The sequence below is a fragment of the Achroia grisella genome, unplaced genomic scaffold (assembly GCF_030625045.1).
Source record: "Achroia grisella isolate CSIRO2021 unplaced genomic scaffold, CSIRO_AGI_Agris_v1 utg308, whole genome shotgun sequence".
NCBI classification, from domain to species: domain Eukaryota; kingdom Metazoa; phylum Arthropoda; class Insecta; order Lepidoptera; family Pyralidae; genus Achroia; species Achroia grisella.
This window is the reverse complement of record NW_026712791.1, coordinates 1,032,149-1,051,159: the sequence shown is the minus strand read 5'-3', so window position 1 is coordinate 1,051,159 and position 19,011 is coordinate 1,032,149. Positions and strand designations below refer to the sequence as shown.

The 19,011-nt window shown below is 30.8% G+C and overlaps 1 protein-coding gene across 1 annotated transcript in view; it reads right to left on the bottom strand.

Moving 5' to 3' along the window:
• Positions 1 to 18,807, bottom strand: part of LOC131843419 (leucine-rich repeat-containing G-protein coupled receptor 5) — a 43,748-nt gene extending 24,941 nt beyond the window's left edge. The window contains exon 1 of the mRNA XM_059192055.1: positions 18,701 to 18,807. The gene's annotated coding sequence lies outside the window, so the exon portion shown is untranslated. The remainder of the gene's footprint in view (positions 1 to 18,700) is intronic.
• Between the last annotated feature and the right edge of the window lie 204 nt (positions 18,808 to 19,011).

The following is a 19,011-nucleotide window of genomic DNA, read 5'->3' as shown; positions in this document are numbered from 1 at the left end:
ACAAATAACTTCCAATATTATTATTAATGCGTCCACATTTACTATTTAACACCTATTGCAAATACATATCCAATCAGTTAAATCGTCGTTCATTTTAATTACAATATGACAAAGTACGTATTTAATCGAGTATACTAAATGGAATGTTGACAGATGATACCTTTGAAAAGTGAAATAAAACAGGAAACAACAATTGAATTATTAGATCATAATTATTAAGAATGACATGTATAACAATGAAACGGAAAAAATATTGTCATGATAATTAAACCTAAACAATCTTTTCATATATATACAGCATAACTACTGGATCTATGTATATTTCTAGATTAGAATATGTAAGCAATGACAAATCCTCTCATTCACAATGCTTGGGTTGGGTTTTGGGCTTGGGAAAAATGACAATGGTAGAATCACATCATTTATTACTTCAATAAACACACGGACGATTACAGAGAAAATGTATAGTATACTTATGTATATAAGGAAATTGTTGAAAATATAATAAGTACACTTGAATAAACACATTGAAGAACAATATAATTATAAAGTGTCATATAGTACGCCATAATATGCGAGAAAGGTTAAACTTGGAACTAAATGTATAGATTGAATACACACAGAATATTAGGCACGTATCTAAGAATTATTATAAGATATGTGAAAAATATTTTTTATGTTATACAGCTTGTTATAGTGTCTCAGTCTGAAATAGAGATACTATATATGCAACATGCTTTGTTCCATGAACAACGTGCGTTATTAAATCCTTATAACTTCCTATGTACATATGTATGGAGATAAGAAATAAGTACAATATAATTAATATATATTCAATTATTAAACCACAAATGAGGTGTCCTTGAAGACAGTGTATCATTTTATTTTAAGTAGCTATATAAGACAAAACATGACAAGATAAGAGGGCTAGTAGATTTCAAGTACAATAGAATAGGATGCTATGCTATTTTATTACTGACTTAGTAATGTGGCTAGAAACGTTGGCGGTGTGTGGCGAGGTGCTAGGTGCGAAGGACGCCTACTGATTAGACAAAGTATGACGCGATTCATCCATGTTTAACCTGCATGATGTGACTGTGGGTAGTTTCTAAGAGACTCTGAATGAGAATAATAAAATTATGCATGTGATTGTATTTGAATAGGTGTGAACAATAATAAATTGCTAATTTATTTGTTGTTTCACATTATAATATCTATTCGTCTTATGACGTCTGATGTGAGACATACAGAAGAAACTTGCAAACCACACATTTTAGCGTTGAATTATGTCTAAATATAGCAGTAATTTATATGAATGAATATTTTTAAGAGGAGGAAACTATCGAACATATAATGTGCCGGATTATTTATATCTCGAATAATTTTCTATTTTTACTTTGACAAGTAACAGATGGAATGTGTGAATAATACCAACTACAATATATACATTAAAAACATAGCTAACGATTAATAATTCAATTAATATACTAAGCTGCTTCACAAATTGATTATCTAAAATGAACATTCTTTGTCCGTGATGTCATACATGGTCTCCACTGAATGTCAGCATTGTAGCAATTTGCTGCAACTCACTTTATCTATTCTTATTTAAAATGGTAAAGAACCTGACATCCTAGCTGATGGTAACTTGTAACAGGCTCCTATGTTTTATATAAGTACTTGAACACGATTCCTCCAGCAGTCCTGTCTCCTTATTCTGTTATTTCACTGCCGGATCTCACCTTTCAACCGAAACATAACTTACAATGCAAGCTGATTGGCTACTGTAACATGTGAAACTGACACGACGCAGATGACTTTTTACAAAGATTATCTCGGTATAAATCTATGTTATGTGTGTGTACATTCGTCAATAAACACATCTTTTATTTATTTTATTTTGATGTATGTATGTTGTCCATCACCAGTCAAATAAATATATCTAGCGATCCTTATAAAGTGTGAATTGACAAAAATTAGTGATGTGTCAAGATAATGCCTCCTACTTACATCTTATATACTATCTACGTGATGTATTTTAAGATTCCCTATCTCTGTTTCTATTGTCATCGAAAGCGTCATAGATGACAATGTTTAATTCTTTGTCAGGTTTTTACGGTATGATCATTATTAAATATTTAAAAAAATAATCATATATTTCTTGGAGGTTCTTGCTGTTTATCGTGTTGGTAATATCATCAAAACACTACAGTATTATAGTAACACTACTGATCTGTGGTCTATGGCAATGAGAGTGCATATAATCTAGTGTTAACAAACTGGGCGTACGGCTTGGTATATTAATTCGAGTTCTCCTTACTGTACCGATGTAATTGAATTTGTTCTCTTAGTCTTTTCAGACGTTTGTCAAAGGGGTGGTAACTAACTGATCGTCAAATATTGCGCAATTGCTCTACCGAAAACATATTAGGACAAAATATAAAGAGAAAATGAAATTCTTGTATTATGCTTAATTAGCTACCTTAATGTCTGACAGTCAAGATTTTGCTAAATCCTTTTGATAATCAAATGATCCTAAGCTAAAAAAAAAAGCCATAGAGGCTATAAATATTTACTGCGCTTTATTTTTAATTACTTTTATGTAGAGTATACAGTAATTGCTAAACCATAGGTGGTGGTGTAAGTCTTTGTTTTTAATCTTAGATATCAGATTCTTTTGAAATAAGTACTGGTAAGCAAAAAGTGCATTACACAGGTCTTCTCCGAATCGGTTCGGTTTGCTTTGCTATCAATTTTGTGATGTCATAATAGATACGAAAATATGACGTGTTTGGTTTTTAATAGGTAGTGCAAACAGCTAATATTTAGCGAAATACACACTAAAGTTTAAGGAAAAAAGAGCTTAGAATAAGATTACTGATATAGTGACTAATTGATGAAATAGAAATAATCTTTATTCATATAAACTCAATACAAGCACTTTTGAATAGTCATATTTTTTTTAACCCTCAATCGTAATAATAACTACTAACAATTAATTAACTGTTATAACCGTCGATTTTAGTGGTACTTTTGTATAATAAATGAAGGTATTTTAATATTATTTGTACTTAACTTAGCAAGCAACTTGGCAGATTCAAATCTGAATTACCTGTAATGGTGGTCATAAATCATTATGGCGCCGAAAATATTGTTCGCTAATTTGCACTCAGAGAACGAACATGAAATCCTTAAATGCACGCGACTAGATTTTGAATTAGTCATCTAAGTTAGCAACCAATACAGCTGACTATGTCTAACGTGTTCTAAATTTAAAACAACCCATATTCAAAATTTATGCATATACATATTCTAGTGTTCTAAATTTAAAACAATCTATTATATATTCAAAATGTACTGCTCGGTAACTCTTATTTTAGTTTTATGTCGAAGTATAACTAATTGAAATAGATTTTTCGAAAAATTTTATATTTCCGGAAATGAAACAAGCTCGTTATTTTGTCATTAATAGCACACACATATGGTACTACTTCTGAGCAGATAGAAGTACCTCTTATGTTAGAGATAGCATCAAGAGTCTAATTCGCTTGACTGGTTGCTTGCGTTGCATCCTTTCAAAGCGATATGATACTTTAACAAAATCGAAAGTCCTACATTCATGCATATGCAAACCAATATTTCGACTAAAAGGAGTAGTAACTATCTGAGTGGTATAATGTTTCTGACGTCAATCGTCATTGTACATCTGTAGAATAAGATACTCAAGATTACATTTTTTCTGACGCTTTGATATAATTTTTTATTCGCTAATCTTTATTTCTACAATTGTGACAATCAAATTACGAGATTGGATTGAAGAGTTTTGTGAACAAAAAGTTTACATTTTAATTAACCCATTAATGCACTTCATACATTAGTTAGTTATTTATAATATTACTAAAGTATATTATTATCAGTATCAAAGTCTTTGTAATATTTAAAAAGTAACACTAGCGAAGAATTTTGATAAAAATTGCCTACTTATCGAAATAATCAAGAATTTATGAAAAAGTTTACCTTGTCTGCGGGAATTTTTGTATAGTCGACGTCGTTTTTAATAATATAGTCGGTCAATAAAAATAAATAAGAATAAAAGGCTTTAAAATAATATTTTTAAATGGCATCTGGCAACTTATATAGTATAATTTGATTTATGATAAAGGTCACCTTATTAGTAATAAATATGGAATTATACCTAAGGGGGGAGTTATAACGTACAATCGGGTTATAATGAGTAAGTAGTTTCTTCCTCAAACCTGTTTCATTCCAACACGATGCCACGAAGTAGGTAGTATTACGTTCTATTCTGTGACGATGCAAGCCAGACTTGCATGACATCCAAACTGTACAAACTAATAAGTAGGTCGGTATATTTTATTACATGACAAATAAAATATTAATATCGGCCACGTGTTGCTGTGGATCAGTAGTTGTAAATGTAAACAATTCTATTATTTAAGTTTAAGTACTATAAAGACCGTGTCTTAAATGTAAAAAAAGGTTAAGTTGTTATGGGAATATATTTTGGACAAACATTGTGATGCAAAATTTTAGATAAAGATATTATATGATATAAACAAGAGGATAATACGGTCGATGTTGCTTTTGAATTTTTATAATGACCTGTGTAAGAAAATTCAAGGGTAATTGTTTCATACAACATACCTACACTCTCCTTATGATCCTCAAGTATCAATATTACCAACAGTTCAAGTAGTTTTGCCGTAAGCATAAACAATGTAAAAATCGGTATAAACTACTAAAACAACAGTAGGTGCTTGTTTACTAATCGATTAACGACTAAAAGTGCATTAATTTGAATTAGTAATTACTACATTACTACTTTTTTTAAACTAAACAATTAAGTAAAATATATGCTATTTGTTTCACAACTTAAATGTTACAATTTGATTAAGAACACATACTACAAACTTATATAGTGTATTAAAAAGAATATATTAAGTACTTACTACAGCCCACCTGCCTTGAAACAATTTAGTCACCAATTACTCATATATGGGACCAATAAACGTTCACAAGCATGTAGGTACTACCTATAAATTGGATGACACCAATGACAGCAATTTGACCGGCTTAATTGAACCGCGAATTACCAATTAAGTGATTTAAGTTTATCACCGATAAGGTAGTACTAACTCTAAACCTTCGCTAAAGCCGACGACACGTGGTACGTCATCGACTAAAATAAAATAGTACAAGCAAGTGGGAACTAATAAGCATGTAAGTCACGACCGATTGTATACTGTATTCAATATAATTTATGTGTCAGTAGCTGTTTATTGAGTAGGTATTTTGTGACACAAATGAATTAAATTATGTCAGTAAGTAAAATGTGATGTATAGCTTTGTTTAAGAAGATACAGAAAAGCATTCAATTCTTCAATGCATCATACTATTGGCGGCGTAATATATGTGTATATTTATTAATTGATTAACGTTGTCATGTGATGCTCCTAAAACTCCTAATGCACCATATCGATATAGCTTATAAAGCAAGATGCTTGACGGAGAAGGATACCCAGATACCCAGAAGACCCAGAAAATAGGGAGACTAAGGTGATGCAGCCCACATAATATATATGGAAAATTTTAATGAATAATAAACTGCCAATTTAAATATTGTAGTATATAACTATGCATGTATTAATGAGAGTAACAAAGAACTAGTACCTATGGTAATAACAATAAAAATGTCGTAACACACAACTTAACTGGAGAATCGCTAGTAAAACGAGGCCCGGGAAAAGCAAACAATATTACAGTTCGATGTGTGTACGATAAGTCCGGAAACTTTCTTAATAAATCCCGTTATTCGACTTATCTTAAGTAAGTTTTGGCTTAGTTGTGTCTATTAGCGGTTTCACATTATGAAAGTGTTGGGGAGCAAACAGTTTCATTGTACTCGCTGCTGCAACTGGGAAAAAGTTAGTTTATTGGAAAATGTATTTCTAAATATTGTATACAGTAATGGTATTTTTAATGTTATTTATATATAATATAATCTATTTAATTTATTACTTTATCTATATCGTCATAATTAGCTTTTCATCAAGTCGTATGTTTCATATCCACTATGGTAAATTACATTTTTTGTAATCATATATTTACGATTGATATCGAGACGTAAAATTTGTTTACTTTTTTCATTTGAATTGATATTAAAATGTTATTAGATCAATAGAATCTCAGTTATTTATATCTTTGTAGTGTAATTTTTTTATTTACTGTAATTTATGAAAATATTAACGTGCCTATGATATCCAGTTTAGTTGTACTAAACTGAATGTACACTTTTATTGTACACTTCATTAAATTCTATACATTACATGTATTTATGGATTAAAAAATATGTTTCTAATACTCGATAACTAGCTACTAATGATATCTAAGATTCCATTTGCCTGGTAAAGAATCTTGACTGGACGAGTCTAGTGGCCTCCGTCACTTGCTTAATGTTTACCTTATTACTTATTGCCGTCGACACGAGTACGTACAGAAATAAAAATATACGCCCACCCATAACACGACCATGTTAGAAATACGCCGTTTTCAATAAGAAACCTAACTTTCAAGGACTGATATTATGTTACCGTATTATCAAGTGTAACTTCTTTAGACCGTAGGCGGTGTGGTTAATCGTAAATATGAATGACCGGTACCGGATTGTCTATCTCGCTCTGATAATACAAATACAATGAGATGAAGTAAAATATTTCAAAGAAAAGTAGAATAGCAATATCGAATAATAAGTACTGGGATGTTTACACTTTCTTTTGTCTTCTTTCGAACACTACGCATGGAAGCTGTATTATATAACAATAACAAAAGTGCCTTTAGATTGTAATGTCTTTCAAGGTATTTTTATACATAGTTTATCAATAAAAAAGTGGTTTTTACCTTTATTGACCAAAAATGAGAAATTAATGAGTGCCCATTACAAAAAATCTGTAACATATATTTGCTAATAATAGATTTAATATTATCACTTTAAACAGTACCTTTGATTATTATTGTAGGGCTATAGTTGTACTACACAAGGGCTATAGGATAGCATGAAATATAATACTTCAAAACACCAGATCAAATAAAAAATACAAAACGGATATTGCCCATTGATACAGACGTTCCTGTTCTATGAATGAATATGAGTAAGGAAGTTATGTCTTCTTTTTAATTTATACTCTTAAGTGGAGTAAATAAACGGTTATAAACGTCTCAATTTACTTCAACAACTAGTCCAAGCTGATAAACATAGTAAGTACCAGGTGAGTGTTATTCGGAAAACAATAGTTTAAAACGTAGGTATTTGTTTCGTCAACCGATTGAAGTAAAACAAAAAAAAAATTCTAAGTGAAACAAAAGTAGAAACAAAGAATTGTAACAATCATTTATCAGGTACACGTCGACAAAGTCCTTCAATAATAGTTTTATTTGTCATAATAATATATGTATGTTCCATGTATAGACAGTTTTATTATAGGTATAGAATCGATATAAACATCCACGTACAGATGAAATGACAATGTTAATTAACATTTTTTATTTATAAATTTAAAACTTATTGATTGTAATGCATTTAACTGAAAAAATTGATAGGATGAGCATTATTTTTAGTTATAGTGTGTATATTGAAGAGTAAATTTATGTGTTCTGAATTGTCATTATAGCAAAAAAAATTGAAATGTTTCTTATATATAACAGGTGAAATAAAGTGAAAATTACGTACTCATAATAAAATTGAGTTGAAATTTATTAATAAAATTAAAACATTGACATTAAAGTAAAGATAAAATTACATTTATCTTGAATTTCATATAAAACTTTTCGAAGAATACTTTAAGTATGTCATAATTCAGTTCAAGTAGATAGTATAGTATTATTTTTAGATAATGTACAGAAAACGCGTAAAAAATGATGACCCTTGTACACGTGCAATGACTTTCAAGAATCAACAACCATGGCCTCCATTGTCTGTTGGTTCCTTGAAACGCTTCGTTACGACTCAATGAAGGTATCACTTTATGTAACTTATCAATCGACGTAATAAAATTATTGTATCAGCCCCACGGATGTTTAAGAGGATGCTGGATTTTTTTAATTGTTAGTTCGTCCCATGGGTAAGCGGCTTTAAATAGAATTACAAAAAACCCATTGACTGTTTAAGAATCAAGAATGTATTCCAAATCCCCTATAGTCTATACTAATGTTACTTATGTTATAATCATGTTACTTATGTTATATCATTATAATCATTACTTATATTTTATATTAAATATGTCTCTGCTTAGTTTAAAACTACCTGGTGATTTGTAAAATAAGTAAAAGGTGACTAGGAAACCACATCACACCAGAACTAGACGGAAACCTCGAAATAATATCAAGCTCTCTAGCAATCGTGACAACATATATATTTTATCACTATGTAGAGAATCTCATGCTCAGTATTAGGATGTTAAGTGGATTGTTATGATAATTTCGGGAATGTTCACATTTACTTCTTTTTGGCAATATACTCATCGTCATCTGCGACAAAGGGTTGTTGAAACTTAATATTTGATTTAGGATGACTCTTATCACATTACAACTAAGCTAAACGAGATCAAAACACGTTGTTTATATAGTGTTCAATGTTTGGACAAAACATTCCAAGATAACGAGATTGCACTGACTTCGTGGCAACACAGGGCACTTTTCGTGTCAATTTCTTAAAACAAGTATTTAGATAGGTACTTGAAAATTTTCTTTACAAAGAAATTTTACATGTCATGTCAATTATATAATGTTACTATTACTGGTAATGTATGTAGGTTGAAAGGTGATTTTTATGTAATTTTAAATATTATGATATTAAAGAAACATGTGTGGAACACCACGAAAACAAAAAACAAATAAATAAAATAATTAAAAAAAAATTGGACCTACTGTCTCTGGATGTCAATCATAATAAAAAAGAGCAATAGGCAATAAAATTATTGGATATGACATCTTAGTCCTCTGAAATGCCTATGAATGAGCATCGCCTGATACGTGATGACCTTGGTTTCCTTCATGTATATAGGCAACGGTTATTAGTAATCATATCATACTATTCCAAAAAATTGAAAATAAAACTTAACTGTCCATACGTTGACGAGCCTTTGTAATTATATTATCCATCTATTTAGTAGTTTATTATTGTTTTACAAACATTTTATTATTGTTTTTTTGTAGGGTACAAACATCTGTTGTCATCATTGATGACAACAGGTATTTGTGTACTGGTTTTTCTATGTGCTGATAACCTTAATTGTTTGTTACAAACCATAACCTCATTAACAGAAAAGACATGAGATGATAGTAAAGGTATGTCTGAATTTACAGTCATTTCTATGAGTCATACATACAGTACACGTAAATTGCACAAGAAAATATAATGTTATGTTGTCTCAAACTGGTTGCTTTAATTAAATCCAGTAGTTGATTTATATTACAATAATTTTAAATATACGTCTGTTTTTATATCACATAACTCCTATACTTTGCTAATGACGTGATACACTTTTGTTTAAACGATAGGTGTATGTTGGTTCTTTTGCAAATGTGTTTAAGATAATTTACTAATTTTGCGTACCGGCTTCGCACTTCTTGAATCACTCTATCTATTGCTTAAATCCGTTGCGTAGTTTAAAAGATCTAAAGGAACAGCGGAATCGATTTCATTTTATACTATGTAAAGTAGCTGGTATTTTTCGTCGGATTAAGGCTTTTATATCATACTTTAGTTATAATTCTACATTACTATTATATGATATTATTTATTTTAGTTTAACTATATATTTTAATGTCTATTGAAACGTACATTTTTTTATTAAACTCGTCATCGGTAACAACCGCAAAGGAAGGGTTTTCCAAACCGCAAGTTGCAAAAACCTAATTGTTAAAATAAAAAGTAAGTATACATAATTTAATACTAGAATTTTATTAATTACACTAAGTATGCTGTAAACTCGTATAGCTATATATTAAATTATTTTTTCACTGCTGTTTGTACACATTACATAAATGGGATATTTACACGATAACTATTACATAACATTAATACCTAATAATATACCTATACAATTCATACAGCGCCATCTAGTTCACGCTAAGACCTTGTGTTATAGGTACTAGACAACTGATAGATATACTTAGATATAATATTGTTGTAAATAGGTACCATGATACATAAAAAAACCAGACCAACACAAACAATCACACAATTGTAAACAAATGTTTGTACCGTTCAAGGAATCGAACTCACAACCATGGGAATCATGGTTCATCATAATTTTGCAAAGTTTTGGTTATATGATTTTCACATTTTATGTCGTTGTAACTTTGCTATCACGGTTATTATGCAAAATGCATAAATCCATATGTATAGAGTAATATTTTTAAAACATATGCATATGTGATCCCCTATATTCATTTATTATGCTAATGCTAATTGATAGGTGGAAGTGGGTGGGCGTTCATATGATCGTACACATATTGTGCAATATTTGAAACAGATACCTATCAGATAAACGTTCATTTTATAAGTTAGGGAAAATGATGTTCAATATGGAATTTGTAAATTTATTTATATCACGGATGTCTAAAGGACAATTTTCACAAGTAGGTAACCAGTCATTCTTGAGTTGGGGATTGTTTCAAAATTATGACTCATATACATAAATGACGTCGCGTCTGGTTTTGCGGATACAACTGTTGATATTCTTTTTTAGATAATAAAAGTCGGCATAATGATTCATCTTAAATTTTAACTGTTATCGAGAAATAATCTAATATAACTAACGTATATATTTAAATTACAGATTAGAAAAAAAAACGAAACGTAAAGTATTACTCATATTTACGTTTATATATGTATATGTTTTTTATATTCCATTGGTTCTAAATATATGTAAACTTTTTTTTAACTTTGGATAATTCATCAACTAAACAGAATAGCAGGCAAAGAAAATGTTTCTCTGAAATAAAACCAACATAGGTATAGTATATATAGTTAAATATAAAACCGATATCGTTAAGTTTCTTGACCTTGTTGTTTTTGTCTACATATCTGTAGTATCTACTTGATTGGGAGCAGTATAGATAAAGCAATTGAGGAGACATTACGAAGAGATAACCAAACACGGCTTAATCTCTTTTATATTGATATCTTTCTATACATACAGTTAAATAGACTGACATTGTGATTGAAATTGATTGGAGAATAAGATAAAAGAGGATGTAGATTGAGCTAAATTTTGAATGACCAGCATCAATAAAACATAAAAACAAGAATACTCTAAATTCTATTGAATCAGATAAATCTGAATAAAGAATTTATAATTTTGAAATAAAATCGTATCTAACTTTGCTCTCACAAAAAGAACTATGTGCTTAATATTTATGTAAGAATTCGACTTTAGATTGAAATTACACAATAACTATTAGTAAACATACATCATCATCACTTTCAAATTTTATACGTAATGTGTAGGTCAAATTTTAGAATTATTTGAACTATAATACGGCATTGATACAAGGAAACGGAACAACGACGCGTCCAAACGGAACTGCACAGAGCATTCTCAGACATCAAGGTCTATAAAAACTTTATCAGGTCAGACAAATGCGTCGTGGTCGTGAAACTCGAATGAGTAATGGAACTGTGACAAACATATATATATACATAGCGAAAGTGTTATTGTAAAAAGAGACTGCAGCATGGTACAGATTACTATATGTATGATCAGCTGATTAATTGGTGGTGATAAAATAACACGTAAGTATTTAGAACAATTAATTACATTAGTGCATTGCATACTTTAGTTGCAAATGTGTTTGTTTTAATGTAAATTGAATGGCAAAAGTGCTGACAGTCAACCTGTTAGAATGTCTACATATACCATATATGTATACATATACCTGAACAGAACCCAGTATCGTCATGTGACGCTAGTAGGTAATACCCGTAATACAGTATTATTCCTGAGGATAAAGTGATGGCATTCGCACACAATAATTTCACAGCCATGTCTCGTGATGCAAATCGAAACAGCATACAAAACAAGATCTCAAGTCTAACCATGTGATACTGTAGGTACTTATAAGTTTAATTGTTATATTACATCGAATGCAGCAATTAGTTGAGTTTATGTCTTTAAGATCATTCCCACTTATTAAATTTATTATCAAATATTATTAAACTACAACCTGCAACAACTTTCCAAATAACTTCCTTAAAATGCGAACAAAACTTTTCTCACCGGTCGACTGAGCAATGGCGTGCATTCCAAGCACTCTATAGAACGCACTGTAGAGTTCTCAGAAGGGCTGGCTTCATTCTTTCCTTTAGGTAGAAACATTCTGCAATATTAGCTTTTTTAGCCATGTAATAAAATCCCCTCGGTTGTTGATTATTTTTCTATAATCCCTTCAGGTAAATCAAGTCAAGGGTTTTCTTCCGTTAACTTCCACATACGATTCTCTCTCAATGATGTGGACTTAATTATTTAAACCGGATAACATTACTGTCCTTCAATCTATGCTTTTTGGATTATACAAATTCTGTACATGTTTAAATTACACTAATTCAGTTAATAACAGACATTCAAACCCAACAAAACCTGGAAAATTATTATCGATGGCAGCAATATTAATTATGTTTCGCCGTGAAACTAACTACATTGTAATCTTCCCCAGTTTAAGGCCGTTGTTAGTACCTAAGTGAGAAATACATTGTCTCAGACCAAATATGAATATGGGATTGCGTCATTTTCTATAGTTATTGTAGTTAACAGTACCGTGTACTTACAATTTAGTACATCTGTTGGCAACATTGATGCTTGAGATATGTTTTATATTGTGAGCATATGTTTGATTTAGTGGATAATTTGGTTTTTATGGCACCAATGTATAATTATTCTGTATATATAATTGGCATGACAACAGACTGCAATTAGGATTGTCTATACATTTATAATATTAGTGGATTTGTATGTGACCTGACATAAATTTAGGTCAAAATCGTTAAACTTTGTAGATTATATGCTAATAAATATACAGTCTAGTAGTTGTTAGGTAGATATCAGAGAGATCTTGAATAACAAACCAATAATTGTAACAATTTACCAAACTCGGATATCTTTTGCAAAAGTTACGGATTTTAACTAGAATAAAAAATAAAAAAAAAATATTCTGAAAATTACTCTACATTCATATGTACTAAAAGCCATATATACACCACATCATCTGCGTTTAACTGATACAGATAACAATTGTAATGAGTGTAAACAGTGTTGTAATATTTGCCGAGTGACGTCGTAAATTGTGCAAAATTAAGTTGAGAGACGTATTGTTTTTTTCACGAAGTCCCACGGTTTTTGTGAACTGTCTGGTTGTATCACTGCAATTTTATGGTGTCTAGAGATGCCTGGATTTGAGAACTGCGACACATTACACATAGGTAGTTTTAAATTGTTGTAAGTAAAAAAAATACTTAGGCAGATTTTGTTCCAATTAAGTTTTTTACTTACTGTCTCTACCTCACAAATTGTTTTTGTAAGCGGTGGTATAGGGCTGTGAAGTTAAACTATATGGAGGCATGACATCTTAGTTATCAGGAATGGTAATGCATGCGTGATACCACCTGACGTATTCATGCCTATAGGCGACGATTGACGACACTTTCACCAATAAACTGAGTAACAGTGTCATTCAGTTTATTTGCCATTCCAGAGGTGTAAAAAATGAAAAGGATTAATTGAATTGACGAATCCATGAAATCTAAAAATATTTAAATAATTCCATATTGTTAAACAATAGTGAGTGTAGGGTAACGAATTGTAAATATTGATAATCAATATAAGTTTTTATCTATACATATATCTCAGCTTTTGTATCTAAATATTGATTTCCTAAATGCTGAAGAGGGAATAATGTAATATGTAGTAGCTGTATTCGAGTTTTTACCGGCACATACCAGCTCTATTCAATTGTCACTATTGCTATTGCAATCAAGCAATTAATTTGTGGAGGAAAAAATATCATATTGCACAAATCGATCAGGTCTTTTTATATATAGTTTTACTGAACGCATCTACCTGTAGCCCAGGAGTCGATGAATCCATGACTTATTATTGCCAATATAAGACATAGTAAAATAAATTAAAGGAGTTCAAAGTGATCTTGTGGCTTCTCAACAACAGCTCTTCTACTTGATCAGCATTAAAACTTGCATTCTAGATTTTAAATACATAGTAAAGTATTTAAATAGCTCCTCTTCTGTCGTAAATTTGTGTATAAAAATTATTTATCAGATTTTAATCACTTAAATTTAAATCATTTATTCATATCCGGGTTTTGTATAGATATAAAAATGTAATTTGAATATTGAGAATAGATGTATCAATGAAGATCTAATCAGAATTATACAAAATGCTAGTAACGCGTCATGCACAAAGTCAATACGATTTCAACAATGCAGATGTCCACTATAATGCATTCAAGGTATACAATAATGAAACAATTAACCATGTGACCCAGCAATCCGTGGCACCATCAATTTCCGTCAATGCCTTCCGTTTTTGGAGTACCATGACAGATTAATGGGTCGGCACGAATATGGTACTAAGCATCCTTTTGACTATAACGATGACGTTATCTTATACGAGTGCTATAATTCTTATACGATGATTATGACTTCACTACTCAGACGCATTGACTAAAAGAACGTTCCACATCTTTATTTCCTTATTATTTCTTTTTTTCCAAATAATGTATTGTAACTGTTGGTATCATCAAATTTTATTTATATTCGGTGTAAATATAACACAAGATGCTATATATATATAGCTCTATGAATTATTTGAAATCAATCTCGGAAAATTTATTATTTTAATATTATTCATTAAGTATATTGATATGTATACATATCAATTGTGTGATCACAACCATGCTATAATTTTATTATTTTATATTAATAAATCTGTTATTTCTTTGTAATTGCGAAAACACTAATTAAATTATTATAATTAATGAGCGGTTCGCTTGTTCCATTGTTGTACCAGTTTTGTTATCTTTATTTGTGGAACCAAACCGAACAGTTGTTAAACGTTTACGAATATGTCTGTTACGTTACTTTTGCAGAACTTTGCAGACTGATTCAGGTGAAAATTAACAGGGAGATAATTTAATAACGGAGATGATCATGTGAATGTCGAAGAGTAGGTCTATCGTCTATTATGCTGAGAGGTTATTCTAAAGGTTACACAATGCGTCACAATGCAATGTGCAATATGGCGGATATAGAAAAACAAACTTTTTTTTCAATTTGTAACAATTGACTCTGATGTGTATTAATCTGAAAAATAACAATTCTATACTAATATTGTTTGTGAATTTCGATGTTCGGAGTAATCTTCAGTACTAATGGTCCGGTTTTGAAAATGATTTTAGTGTGTTATAACCCATTTATCAAAAAAGCTATAGGGTATAAGATGTCATATAAATAATGCAAACAATAATGTTATAAATAATGCAAACAATAAGGAAAATATGATGCAGGCAAAGCTGCGTGTGTCAGCTACTAATTTACAATATAATAATAACTCATGAAAAAAGTTGTTGTAAATTTTATTCATTCAATTTCTTGATAACGTTCCCATTAATCAAAGGGTTGATTGTTGTCAGTAAATTATAGATAAGTGAGGTCATAAAGTTAGTATTTACTAATTCAGAATGAATAATAATACTTTTTATATGTATTACATGTGTTTTTTAAAAGTATCAAATTAGGTATAAACAACATTATCAACAGTTAGTATTATTTCGATTTCATAATAAAATATTGGATAATCTATATTGGACGTCATGAATATATACGGTTTGAGCAAAACTTACAAATCTTGGTATATAAATAGTTTTTCTTGAAAGTCTATCATTTGAGTTTTCATACAAATTGATAGCTTGAAATTCTAAGTATAATTGAAACATTAACTGTCACATACAGATTTTATTATTGATGTTATAGACATGAAAATATATTTATAACCATATTGTTATAGACCATAGACTAATTAAAAGTAATTAATAATAGAAAAAAGCTATCTAAACATACATCTACATTTAACTTTTCAATGAACTTTACTCATTCAAACACAAGGCTGATGCTTTGCCATCTTTTGATTGATCTGTCATATGATGCAACATGCGTTCATTAGTACCTATTTTCACTCAACTAATGGAGCGGCGGTTGGCCTTAGTAATGAAGACTATTTGCTCGACTCTTACCAATGTGTTCTATCAGGTCGATCTTTATGCAGTGCTCGAAGCAAAATATTATGGTTAATTAATAGGGATTTCTCCATAATAGGCTGTGAGCTAATTTCATTAGGTAGTATTTGCTTTAATAGTGCTAGATAAAGCGGGATGACCATTCTATTATTATTCACAAAAATCCTGAGTAATATATAAGTGAAGGTCATAGTTAACTTACGTAATGGTCACAGTGTCGTCACGCAATTGTCGTCACATCACTTACTTTGTGGTGTTCAGAAGCTTTTGTTTCAATACGATGTAGGCAATCGAAATGTTTCTGATTTCGCTGAAGTTTTGCTTCTTCGTTGAAGATTATTATGGACGATTAATTTGTTGACTGATTTATATTTTTCTTGGATTCCATTTTTATTTCTTACCCGCAAATTCAATTACGTACATTTTTGGCAAACTAGTTAATGGACCAGATAATCCAAATAAGAAATCTTTATCTATAAACATAATCTACGATACTTCACAGAATACTTTGTTGCTACTTTTGAGGGTTAGATGACATAATTCTTGTATCACAGACTGTATTAATTTATTATTACCTGCTTGTAATTTATTGTTTTATAGTATTTATTAATTTAACGACCTCGGCATTGTAATGCTTTAAGATACGGTCTCGCTTTATCATGGTCGCGGATTCGATTCCGGCTTATCAAGAATATTTTTAGCCATGAGTCTGTTAATCTTCGTATTTTGTATTTACTATGAAATTGTTTATGTATCCCTATCAATTACCTAGTAAGATCTGTGTGTGATTTGCAAAAACGATATAAGAAATACTAATTTATATTGAAATTTAATACTTTTATATATAGAAATAACATAAAGTAACTAAACAAAAGAAAGTAAAGAATAGATAGAAAATTAATCACAAATTTACGTGAAATAATATAAGATCAGTATACATCTGTACGAATGATCACGAACATTTAAATAATATACGATTCAATAAACCAAATGAAACCTACTGTGCTGTAAAATATGTACTTTCATGAAAATTATAATTTTCTGAACTCTTAACTTAATAGAGAGTTTATTATAATAACTACTATCTCAGATTGTAACTTTATTAATGTTATAGGCAGCTGTGAAAGCTAAGGCTGTTATTTCTACGCCTTATGCAATGGGCGTGTGGAACCAAGTATTTTAATGACAGTTGTTTGACTGCTTGATGATTGCCTATATTCTTAATTGCTAATTGTTAATGAACTACATTTGATTGTATTAGAGATTTAATTTACAATAATAACAATAACTTCACGACTGTTATCAGAGACAGAGGCAGACGGTGGGCCCAGGTACATAGTGGTGAACGCAACACTGGACATGCCCACATCTCGCTGGGTTTTTGTTTCAATGTAACAGGGGGCCTAACGCTGTTTTTCCTGTTAATACTTAATTTATTGTAGTAGTAAATTACTAGGCTATGACGGTCTGATATAATCATGGTGTGTGAAAAACTGTTAAAAACATAGCGCAAGCACAGTTGTTGTAAATTGGTGTTTTTGGCCCCTACCCAATTTTAATATTGAATGATACGTATATTATCGCAATGACTTTGTTATTGTGTACATTACCACACAACAAAAAAATATATAAATTTTCTATCTGATGCCACAAGATAAGCGTATAGATAAAGCTAAAAACTGTATTGTATTAATAGGAATCTGTATGACGTCATTTATTGGATACCGTAAATTTGTTACCGTCATTCTATGTTATTACAAAAATAAATTGCTTACGTTAACAACAAATATCCTAAATCATTTCAATGTGATCACTAATGAGAAATTTATCTTGAATGCTAATATGTTTTGGCGTTGAAAAGTCAGCCCACCTGTCTAGGTACTACCAGTCAACGAAGACGTGCCTATTCAAAGTACTTAGGTAGATACATATACAATATAAAGTCGTTTATTCCGTCGACGCTCGAGATAAGGCACTCAACCTCGAAAGGTATTACCTAAGCCATAAATGTTTCATGCGTCAGCGCAACTATGGAGACATCCAGAACACAAAGAAATTGTAGCGTTATTGTCGGAGATCGTCGCCTTTACGATGATAAAACATAACGATGCACAAACAAAGAAGTTAGAACACAGTCACGATATCACAATATGCATGGTTTTACCAAAAATGACACTTGAGATTATTGAGGTTGGGTGCGCAGGCGGCGAAGGCAGCGCCGCTCGCTTCGCCTCGAGCCTTCGTTACTTATGCACACTGCCCTGGTAAATTCCTTGCATAAATAAGCGAGAAAGCTTTGTCACACATAATTCTATTTGCACTCACTTTCCGAAATTTCACTGCTTCCAAACAATTTTAAATCTAACTTCCTTACCTTACACTGCGCAGTAGTGATGTTACACGATCGACGAAGAGTAGTAACACAAGCAGAAAACAGACACAGTCACGTTCACAGACAACTTGAGAATAATGGCGCCGGTCGCTCGTTCCAACTCGTCGAGTCGAGCGAGTGACTCGAAAAGCAAGCCTTGTTTGCTCAGCGGCGTAAGTTGCAACTAGATATCTCTCCCTTGCTAAAAGCACTTCTATTGCTATTGGAGTGACAGAGGGAGCTATAGTTTAAATGGTTTCGTTTTTGTACCTGATGCAGTGCAGCAACCTACATCACCGGTACGAACAATGTCA